Here is a 12,335-nt window from a genome sequence, read left to right as displayed (position 1 = left end):
AGGTGATTCTGAGTGATGTCTGCATCCACGCAATTTGATAAATGCTAAATGGAGAGGGGATTCTGTGTTAATTGTGCTCCTCCTGGGAGAGGTCAAGATGAGAAGTTCACGAGGCTGGTGGTAAATATCCTGTCCAGCAATATCGGGGCTGTAGGGGGTCAGATCTATAGATGTAGTAAACACATTAGTGGAGACGGTGTGTCTGCTCCCTGTGTGAGAGCCGAGCAGGAAGAATAATCTGTGGTCTGGGAAGAAGAGACCCTCGTTGCGGTGTTCCTCACAGGAGAGAATGAAAAAAAAAAATTTCAGGGACGCTGATTTTTCTCTTTGGGGGAATTAAAAGCACGTGTAGCGAGTGATCTCGTGGCGCAACGGTAGCGCGTCTGACTCCAGATCAGAAGGTTGCGTGTTCAAATCACGTCGAGGTCAGCTGATGGGTTTGCAGGTGTTGCTGGTGCCAAACCCGGGAATTACACCACGCTGTTCGGTTTTATCTGTACACCACATAGGTAATCTGAACGAAATAACAGAACAGTACAGAACACGCAGTCAGGAGCTTATGCAGCGTTTCATCTTGAACACGACAAGAGGAAAGGCACACTGCACGTCCGCGAAACATCACGTCTGACTTCAGAGAAAGTGACATCAGAGAATGGAAGTTTCAGACCGCTTTTTTGTTACAGGTTCAAGCAAACCTGAAAGTTAGGGAGTGTTTGGTCACTTTTGTATGAAAAAGTGTTTGAAGCCTGTAATTATAATTTGCCCTTTTTTAATTGTGGTTGAAATCCACTCCCGTGTACCAAGACCTTACAGTATATTCATGTTTACTTAAATAACTAACTATTGGACTATTGGACATTAGTTGGTGTTTTTTTTTGTAACGATTGCTATTTCATGCAGGAAAGAAAGGAACCCAGACCCAACGTTTGCTTTCAGGTGCGGTTCATTTACATAACGGACATCTATTTCTGAGGAGCCTGATTTAAATCACACAACCCCGGTAGAAGTCAAATCGACAATCTTATAAACCGAAATCAGACACGTTATCCATTAAACCACTAGCCCGCCACGTAACTGAATTGCACCATGGTGAGTTCAGCGCCGCTACTAGTAATACCCCACCCCCATCTTAAATTTCTACGTGAGAAACGTGTTTTTTACATTTTTATCAGTTTTTAAAAATCATCACTTTTAAGCAGACAAAGCCTTTATGTGTCGCTCTGAATTTCTAATTGATTTAGAATTCCAAGAAAAAAGCGTTTTGTTCCACAACGGCGTGAAATGATCACGTCTTTCACTCTACTTCTCTCTAGTAGTAAAGCAGATCTTGCTAGGTGAGCATTTGCTCCGGTAAATTAGGTCACTTTTCATGTTAACTCACTTCTTCTAAACACAACATTTCCTGGTGCATGTTTTCTCCATGAAAAAAGACATTTTCCCTTACATGATTTCTCGTTTTGTTTCATCAAAGAGTACAGAAAGAAGAAAGAAAGAAAGGAAAAGTGTCGTAAATGAACTCTGTCGCCCTTGGGAGATGTCAAGCGCATTGGACATGAAAAGTGCACAATAAAAGCCATTTCTCTTCGTGTCGGGGCTCCTATTGAATGTAAAGGAGGGAACGTGCTCAGCCAGCCGACTCAGCGCTTACTGAACGCAGGTGTCACAGAGCGGTGTGTCCAAGTGGCAGTAAAAGAGGAGAATTCTGCCGGCGCCGTGGCTTAGTTGGTTAAAGTACCTGTCTAGTTAACGGGAAATCCTGGCTCCAAATCCTAGCAGTCCATCGCCTGTGTTGCACTGGACACCCTGTAGATCATCAAAAGCATATTGAGCTCCTTGGTAATGAAATTGCCGGATAAAAGCCATTGCACATCCTTTCTCAACATGCTCAGCGAGCAGGCTCACCGCACACCGAACGAAGATGTGACAGAGCGGTGTGTGCAATTGGCTGTAAAAGGATATTGCTTCGCCGTCGTTGTGGCTTAGTTGATTAAAGCTCCTGTCTAATAAACAGGAAATCCTGGGTTCAAATCCCAGCGGTGCTTTTCTTCCTGTCTTCTCGCACCGTTTATTGGTATAGACAACATGCTTCTGCATTATGTTTAAAAGTGTTCATTTCATTTTTGGCACAGCTTATTTTTCAAGAAATCCACACATTGCGGAAGATAAAGTGCTCATCTTTCTTATCAATGCAAAAGAATTACTGCCAGCTGGCAAGAAAATGACAACGATTTGTTTTTACTTTAGCCAAAAATCTGTGAATGTAGAAAAAATACGACATGTGTTAGTTTCTATGCCACACTCAGGGTGTCCTTCAGTTAAACACAACGTTGGTAGATCAAACGCACGCAGAGACACACTTCGAATTAATCCGATCTAAACATTACCTTCTCTAAATGTGATTGAGTTTCTTTCCACGTCCTTAGCCATCTTGATGTTTGCAGAGATTTTCAACTTTTGACACGAGTCAAACTACAGTACGAGTAAATAGTTGAGTACCTAAGTCAATATCACCGGGAATGTGAAAATTAATGTAAACATCAATATTTCTGCTGTCTCCTGAGAAACACAAGTATAGAGTCAAAACACAATAAATAATGCTAAAAAATTATTCAGTTAACACCCAGATGTGACAAAACACATTTAAGACTTACATCCCCTTTAAATATGTATTTCCTTAATATCAGTTCTCTTCCCTCCCCAGGACACTTGCAAATTCACTATAGCATATTAAAAGCTGTGTGTAAGTCTTACATGTGTTCTGTCACATCTGGGTGTTAAATTAATAGATGTGTTGTGTTATCTAATATGATTTGACTCCACGCTTGTGTTTCTCGGGAGACAGCAGAAATATTGGGGATTTGCGGCTACAGAAAATAATGTGAACTTTACAGGCAAAAGTAAGGTTACGTTAAAGAAACAAAAACTTATTGTCACCCTTTTTAACGTGATTTTTTAAGACATTTGTTCGGAATAGTATATCTTCTCGTGTCTGTGGCTGTTATCCTACAATAACGGTGGTGAAATAGCAGGAATGTGCGGAAAGAATCGGAGATTGAACAGAAGACTCATCCAGTCGATAGTAAGGTTGTGTAGGACCGCACACACTACGATGTCAGTGTTGAGTAGCGTGGTTTAAAAGCTTCTTCACGAACCAGGAAGGAGTAGAAACCTAAAGTCTTCTGATCCGTAATCAGACACGTTATCCATTGTGCCATTGGCGTTTGCATCGCGTTCCCATACAGCACCACATTCAGTTCAGAGCCGCTACTATTCATGTGTTTTGTACGTGTCTAGTTACTACGTCTTTCATTATGTCTGGTTTAAAATAATATATCTTTAAAACAGACAAAGAGTTTATGAGTCTCCCTGAAATTCACACACGAAGAATAAAAGATATCGCGTTTAAAAAGAATACAGAGATGCCGGCGATAGAAAACGGAGCGTCTTAAGTGCGCGCTATCACTGAACTAAACTCCCGATCGGTAAGTTTGTCGGCGGCTTTTTAATTGTGTTAGGAAGAGCAAACAGTCCACAGTGTACATTTTAAAGGTCTAAGCAAAACAGTCAGACGTGAGGATTATTCAGAACAGGAGCCTCTACTTCTTTGTATACTGAGCTTTCGGGTGAACGTCAAAGTGAAAGACAAATTCGCAATTTTCCCTTTTTGATTAAGGAACAAGAAAACACCATCCTTCGAGCTGGATTCAAACCAGGGACATAGGAAATACCCGCTGTTTTTGTTTACAGTCTTAAGATCTAGTAACTGAGCTATCGAGAGGTCGAAAAGTAAACGCTTTGTCACACGTGTAGCCCAATGTAGTTTAGTGTTCCTCTTTATTTAAATCCCAGTTCGACATCAAAATACTCACTCCCATAGTCTCGTTCAGAAGAAGAAATGGACCAGGCTTCCACTGTATAAACGTCCAGAGTTCTTAACGTAAAACGTTTGAAGGGACATCAGTGCAGGCAAAAATTGACCCTTTTTCTAGTGGTATCAGGATCATATAAAACCTTTCTTTTGGATTGAGAAGAGGGTCATGGAGACACTCAAAACATCCCTGTCTTTGCTTCTTTCAAGGACGAATGGAGTATTGAGCTGCAAGCATCGGTTCAAATCAAAACTCTCTGCTACTGCAGTTGCTTGTTTGAGAGTTTCTTCAAATCTTTCAACTGAACGTTGATATCAAGGGATATTGACGGTAATATCATACGGATTTTGGTTTTCTTTTGATCGAAAATTGTATTAAAATACAAGCCTCTTTCACATTTGTATAATACTTTCCCTTGCATCCTCAGATAAAAATTCTAAATACCACAAAGTTACAATATATGGAATAGCATTTATTTTAAAATGTATTTTAAAATTTGCATTTAATTAGAGCTATATTTAGAGCTTAGTAAAGATAACATTGCTAATATTGATGGAGTAGAAATGTAAGATGAATTGATAGCTTTTTCTGAGCTAAAAAGTCCTACAACGCCTCCTGTAACAGGTAAGGACTCATAGCAAGACATTGCTATTGCATTGCGCATTTTGCAGATACGACCAGTTTCTGCTTCTGGTGAGTGCATTTTTTCCAAACTGAAATTAACAAGAACATTTTCAAGATGCGCCATGTCCCTAAATCGTTCATCAGGACTACTATTAATATCAGGTGAAAGCAGTACAAAGCATAAATTTAACCTATTAAGAGACTATATCTGTCAGCTACTGCTGTAAGCCATGTTCAGCCAACGCTAGAAATATTACTGCTCTACTACAGTAGCTAAAGAAAGCAAGTCCGACTTAGAAACGGATCACAAGTCGAAGACATAAACCGACAAGGATGGGACACGCGTGCAGAGCACAAGGGATTAGCAATCCATCGCCTTAACCACTCGGCCACCTCGTCACGAAAGCCATCTACACTTGGGCATGATTTTGGTCGGCGACCAGGCTCAGCGCACATCGGCCTCAGATGTCTCAGAGCGGTGTGTCCAAGCGGCTGTATAAGAATAGGTAATAGGTTTATTCCATGCTGAAAAAAAAGAAGAAAGAGACAACAACGTTTCGGCCGTGGAGCCTTCTTCAGGTGTGAGAGAGACAGGGCAGTAGGCAAAGGTAAAGTAGCGGGAGAACAAAGGTTTGAGGGTGGGTATCCACCTGTATAAGAATAGTGTTCTGCCGGCGCTGTGATAAAGCTGGTTAAAACACCTGTTTCATAAAGAGGAGATCCTGGATCCGAATTGCAGCGGTAACTTTTTTTCCTGTCTTGTTTTACAGAACATGTAAAACAACATGTAGAACAACATTACCGGGAATTTCCAATAATTACGGACATTGGCAACTTCCAAGCAGTTAGTATTCACCCATGGAATTATAGGTTCCAGTGGGTGGCGGGAATGCTCCCGTTGCATCTTCAGCTAAAGTAATTTAAAATACATAGCAAAATTGTTTGAGAACTTGACAAGCAAAAACGACAGATCGCCGAAGTTGTATTTTAATATTTTCGTATATTTACTTTAATTTGAATATAAATGTTAACATAAACGCTGTTCAATATAATGTAATTTTGTTGTACTTTTAAAATATTTTAGCTGAGGATGCGAGGGGGGCTATTACACCTTGCCAAACATCTAAATAACTGTAAAAGAGGCTGGCATTTTAATAAAACGGGCGATCAAAAGAAAGCTACAAATAGTACGGTATTATGCTCAATATCCCTCGATACTGAAGGTCAGATGAAGAACTTGAAGAAACTCTCAAAGAATCAACGGCAATAGCAGAGGATGTTGATTTTGAACCTACGTTTGCACATCAATTATCCAGCAGTCTTTGCTTGACAGACTTCCTCAAGATATTTGGTGTTCTATATAGAAAATCGAAAATTAAAAGTGCTAATGTGCCAAGAGGGGTGGTCCGAGGCAAAGACTGCGGTAGAGGAAGAATAATCTCTGCACGATAAGGCGTGTCTAATACTCGGCCCCTGAAAGGCATCATATTCGTTGAACTGCCTCCCAGCTGTGACTCTTGCACGAATTTCGCGGTACGTGTGTACGAGCTTATAATTCAGGAATATCAATGGTCAGACGTTTATGGTGGGTTTGTGTTTTGTATTATTTAGTGAATGGAAAAAAAAAACATTTTCAAAACTACAGCTCGAATGAAATAATAAAAAAAGTTTATTTGCCTGTTTGTTGTAACAGCTGTGCCAAAAATATTCATCTACATCAGAATAGTACCTGAACGGGACTGGACCGTATTGGATTTTAGGAAATTTATTTTTGCACATCTTCGCCTACGATCAGGAATACCTTCCTGTTTTCAGCGTGTTTATTGTTTCTACCTGTGATCTCGGAAAGAAAGACCCACTACCTGTGAAATAGGTAAAACCGAAATATTCCGGGAATTTGCTATGGTTTGAGAGGAGTGTATGAAGGTATTAAAGGAGAGAAGAGACGCGCATTCCGCACGGGGAGCGCAGAACCCTGAACCGCGCCTGTGTCTTTTCTTATATAACCGCTGAGCCCGGACACAGTGTCTCCAGCCAGTGAAATACAGGAGAAACCGCAAGGAAAACAATGTTTCTTTTAATAAGTCTTTCTCTGGTTTTCTATTTCGGTCTTTCACATTTGAATGCATACTTTGCAGTTAATCTTTCCTCGATTACAGGCAGCCCAAACAGTTCTTAAGGCAGACATCGAAGCCTATTTGACTTTCTGCTGATCACATAAGTGTTCAAGAAGTATTTCCCTGCCCATCATGTGCCCCCAAGCCGGTTTCTCCGTTTTCCTCTTCCTGTCGTTGTCAGCGAGCACAAGAAGACAGGAAAAACGCAAGGCAGGGAAAAGACAGTAGCTGTCAGAGTGGGATTTGAACCCACGCCTCTATTCAGAGACCAAAACACCCAAGCAATGGAAAAACACGAGCCCTTAAATCTGGCGAATTAGACCACTCGGCCATCCTGACAAGCTGCAGGTGTTAGTGTGCTGGAAGCACAAGTAATTCACAAAACTGAGAAATGGTTTGCTGGAGAAGCGCCAAGTTGCCTGTTGTAGCCTAAACGGATCGCGGAAATTAAATATTCGGATCAATTCAGAGCGTGCTTTACAGCCTTCGTGTAATATTTTGATCTGCTAGGGTGCAGTCGTCTTCACAATCTGGATTATCTCATAAAGAGCGACGTCAGTGTAAAACAGCTATCATTTTTAAGAACAGACGTTGTATTGGATATTAATAATTGATTTATTTTCCTGATTACAATACAGTATACTTTCCTGATTCCAATGTATTGTGAAGCATAAAAGCCAACTGCATCAATCTCTATTACGCGTCATTTATGAAGGCGTTTCAAATAGCAGCCAGTGCAGTATTAACGCTTTTGGAGCATGTATTACATTGTAAATAATCTTATTTAAATAGGTTTAAATTCGCACACTGTTATTTAGACAGCGCAAACCAGTCTGACCTCCTTCAACTTTCTGTGCCCGCTGAGTAGATCTTAAAGCAGCTGCAGCCAGAGTAGCCGTAATGGCAACAGTGTTTGGAGTTCGGCTTATTTCTTCTGCAGAACCACCGGTATCGGAATATACAGTACTGATCCGCAAAATAAGCACTTTTGATTTCTGATCGTTTTTATTTTTTTATTTAAAGTTTCTCTAAACTTTACATTTGCTCGTACAAGTTTCCTCTATGAAATAAATAAAACATATAATTCAATACAATAACCACAGGCAGGAAGGCTCGTTGTCAAAGGCGTTGAGTTCAGTTAGCAGTTTCTCTTGGAGACGTTTGTTCAAATCCCACTTCTGATGAAAAGCTTTTCTCGTTCGAGTAGAAACGATAGAAGCCTTAAGTGGGAAAAAAATCAAAACATCTCGCATTTCACGTGTTTAATGTTAATTGTCTCAGTGATTGATGGCTCTTCTCCCTTGCAGGGTGACGGCAAACTTCTTCAGAGAGGGAGTCTCCCAGGTACGGCTTTTCTTCGTCAAGAGCCGAGACAACAGAAACAGACTTCAAACTGACATGAATTACTTCATGAGCGTTTATGACCGTCTTTAAAAAGCTGAGAGCAGGCGAAAACGTCATTGGAAATGAGGAAATGTCTGCTGACAGTAAACAGAGCTCACGCTCAGCTGTGAATAAGCGCTCCTCGTTAGTATAGTGCTGAGTACCTACGCTTGTTTCGCGGGAAACCGGGGTACTTTTCTGTGACAGGGCGCTGGTTTAATTTTTTAAAAACCTGACTCCACTTAAAAGTGTGTACTGTGGACTAACTTTCGAAGTACTTAGTGCGGTAGAATATGGAGATCAGCTCTAGCTCTGAGCTCAACTGCAACAAGAAGTCGTACTGAACAAAGTCAGAGCCCAGCTGAACGTGTGCTCAGTGTGGTGCTCAGGACACGGGAGCATTGTTGTGGTTCTAATTAGCACGAAGTGCAGGGGCTCTGACTCAGAACGTTTCAATTTATATGTTCAGTAAATTAAAATGCACGACACGTTAAAATCGGATAATGACTATATAACCGAATGTCCCTCACAGTTTAAAAGATACCAGTAAGGACACACAATTACTGCGAATGCGATACTTATTGGAAATAGTCCCAAAACAAGCACGTATCGCAGCTGGTAGACCCCTGTAATAATTTTGCAGTGACAGAACACTTTGAAGATTTGCAATCTATTTAAATATGAATTTTCTAAATTTCTGTTCTCTTTACTCCCTGGCATAACTGAACTCTCACCTTCACATACTAAAGGCATTACATGCATTAGCTGTGATAATGCTTCTAAGAAACACAGAATGGCATTTAGTTTTGTTCCTCATTTCCCCCAAGAAAAAAAAAGGAGTACATTTCCGCCTGGAATGATTGATGCCCCATCAAACATGTTTTAATATCCCCAGAAGTTTATACAGTAGAATCCTGGTTTGTGGCTTAAATTCAAGGTAAAAAATACTAAGGAAACGAGTTGGAAACAATGCCGATCTGGGATTTTACTCATCCGGAACATTTCACTACATTGGGCAGTATGTGCCAGAGAGCAACTCCTGATAGCTCAGTTGGTAGAGTGGGGAACTCTAGTGGAAACACTTGGGAATCCTTAGGTTGTTGGTTTGACTCTGGCTTGAAGGAAAGTTCCTTTTGTGTATTTTAATCAAAGAGTTAAAATAGTGAATCTGTGTAATTCAGTCGTTGATCAAAAGCTCAATAAACGACGAAGCAGAGGCTCCTGTTCCGAATTCAGCTCCCGTCTGATTGTCTTGTTTTGGCCAAGATCTGATCTATGAATTAAGGGAGTACTCTGTCTGCTTTGTAATTCAAAAACACATTTTGTAATGCAAATGTCAAGTTTTTTGTAGATATAAAGGTGTTCTCTGTTTTCAAAGGATAGCTACTTAATTGGCTTTATGATTTGGTATTGATTTTGTATCGTTGTATTATTAACTTTGTGCTTTCTGTGTTTTTATCGTATTGTGAACTTATTTTTTAAACAAATGCTTACAAAGGCAGACACGGCACACATCTGTTTATACCAGCGGTGAATTGTACATTTTTATTAAGTACAATCTACTGTGCACTTTTGGGAGTATAACAGGTTCTTTATAAAGTGGCAAAAATATAAAAGGGGAAAATACCCCAGACTGCGTGTAAAGCCCTTGTTGTGGCTGTTGTTTTATTTTTAGATAAAATGGCGTACTGTGCACGAAATGTTGCAGAAACACAATCTGATATTTTAATAACTATTATTTTAATAATTTGATAAGTATGAGGCCCCGGATCCAAGTCTTCGGTTCTGATTTTTTAAACATGATATCTTCCCTTCCTCTCGATGTGAGGAATTGTTTTTTTTCACATTGCGATCCAAAGAGCCTCAGACGCACAGTCTAACAGTAACCAAACCAGAATGGATTCTGCTTGGAGCCGGACTGAGCTCATTCTCACTCTCTGTGCTGAAAACAGAATTATCTCTTCCCCAAACATCGTCTACAGATCACTTGTGTGCTTTTAACCTTCTCGCAGCTAGAGGCGAGACTGAAGCTGGAGATGTGAAGGCACCCGCTGGTGCATCTTCTCCAAATTTCACAATCGCGACAGACTTCTCTTTTTTAAAAAAAGTAGATATAGCCCTGAAAAAAGCATTAGCTTTATCAGTTTTTACATTAATCGATTTTGAATCAAATATTCTATTTTTATTGCAATTTACATAATAATAATAATTATTATTATCACTTACACTTATATAGCGCTTTTCTGGACACTCCACTCAAAGCGCTTTACAGGTAATGGGGAATCCCACTACCGCCACCAATGTGCAGCCCCACCTGGATGATGCAACGGCAGCCATACTGTGCCAAAATGCTCACCACACATCAACAATCAGTGGGGAGGAGAGCAGAGTAATGAAGCCAGTTCATAGATGGGGATTATTAGGAGGCCATGACTGGTAAGGGCCAATGGAAAATTGGGCCAGGATGCCGGGGTTACACCCCTACTCTTTCAAGAGACGACCTGGGATTTTTAAAGGCCAGAGAGAGTCAGGACCTCAGTTTTACTTCTCAGCCGACGGACGGCACCTGTTTACAGTTTAGTGTCCCCGTCATTATACTGGGGCATGAGGACCCACATGGACCGCAGGGTGAGCGTCCAGCGACAGAAACCAGATGGTACCGTGTGTCGGGCTCGGCTGCGAGCAGGACAATGACGTCACGGGGACAAAGTAGAAAAAATCAAAACAGTTCTGTAAAAGACCTGTGTCAGCTGTCGGTTAGCAGTCTGGACTCTAAATCCATCGATCTGATTTCAAATCTCTCTAACACCTGAGCTGCGGCTTCTTTCGAGTAGTTATTCAGGAGAACACTATGTTGATTGTATAGATGAAACGTTTAATATATTCAGGTGGGTAGCTACTTCAGCATGCATATCTGCAAAGAAACAAGTAATGTTTGTATATAAATGAATGTCTCTGACAACTTAATGTTAGTTTTTAATTTAGTTTTAGTTTTACGATGTAGGTCAGGCGTTGACATATGCACAAACACACGAAATGTCTCACTCCTGATTCAGCTCATGCTTCATACGAGTGAAGCGATTCCTCCTGCTTCTCGTACAACTATATCAGAAAAGAAGCCCGTGTCACCCAGCTCTGATTCAAGAGCGACTCACATCTTGACAGGGTGCCCCTTTGGTCAGAAAAAATAGTTGTCAGAAAATGTGAGAAAAGGAACGTTATGTACAGTAAGCTCTCACACACAGCTCTCACACACAGCATTAGAGATTGGAATCTGATTGTAAAAAAAAAAACTGCCCATCTCCCCGGCATTTAACGGTGCTGTTGTTTTTATTTTACATATTGTTAGCATTTTAATGAATTGTTAAAAGATTTATACACAAATCGCTAAATACGAAACGTAAAAAAACCAACTGTAAGCAATTGACCATTCATATTCCTGAATTTTAAATCCCTGTGTTTATCTGTGTCCAAGTGCCTGGTGCAGCTATTTTGAAAGCATACCTCAAGGAGGGCTTTACACGCAGTCTGGGGTATTTTCTCCTTTTACATTTTTGCGATTTTATATCGAACCTGGTATACTCCCAAAAGTGCACAGTAGCTTGTACTGTGTGCCCTGTTTGCCTTTGTAAGCGTTTGTTTAAAAAATAACTTCACAATACGATAAAAACAGAGAAAGCACAAACTTAATAATATAACGATTCAAAATCAAAACCAAATCATAAAGTCAATTAAGTACCTAACTTTTGAAAACAGACAACACTTTATCTATAAAAAACTTGACATTTGTATCTATTTTTGAATTACAAAGCAGACAGAGCAGTCCCTGAACTTAAAGACCAGATTTGTTCAAATCCCTTGTACCAATTTAGATTGATCTTGATCAGAACACGACCATCAGACGTGAGGGGAATTCGGAACAGGAGCCTCTGCTTCGTCATTTATTGAGCTTCTGATCAACGTCTGAGTGAAAGTTATTTATTGTCTTTGATTAAAGTACGCAAAAGGCACCTGCGTACACCTTTTAGCTCATAAATTCATCGTACATTTATATCCCATCAATATAAACAATGTTATCTTTACCTGGCACTAAATGTAGCTCTAAATAAATGCAAATTTTAAAAAACAGTTAAAAATTAATGCTATTCCATATATTGTAACTTTGTGGTATTTAGAATTTTTATCTGAGGATGCAGGGGAAAGTATTATACAACTGTGAAAGAGGCTCGAATTTTAATACAATTTCGATCAAAAGAAAACCAAAATCCGTAAGATTTTACCGTCAATATCCCTCGATATTGACGTTCAGTTGAAAGATTTGGAGAAACTCTCAAAGAAGCAA

General features: G+C 40.1%; 1 non-coding gene across 1 annotated transcript; it reads left to right on the top strand.

The window, feature by feature from the left end:
- The first annotated feature begins 357 nt into the window (after positions 1–357).
- trnaw-cca (transfer RNA tryptophan (anticodon CCA)) lies at positions 358–429 on the top strand. Its single transcript has one exon. It is a non-coding gene; the product is annotated as a tRNA-Trp (tRNA).
- The last annotated feature ends 11,906 nt before the right edge of the window (positions 430–12,335 follow it).

This window comes from Atractosteus spatula, assembly GCF_055471065.1.
Source record: "Atractosteus spatula isolate fAtrSpa1 chromosome 10 unlocalized genomic scaffold, fAtrSpa1.hap1 SUPER_10_unloc_10, whole genome shotgun sequence".
Taxonomy (NCBI): Eukaryota; Metazoa; Chordata; class Actinopteri; order Semionotiformes; family Lepisosteidae; genus Atractosteus; species Atractosteus spatula.
This window is presented reverse-complemented; position numbering and strand designations above follow the sequence as displayed.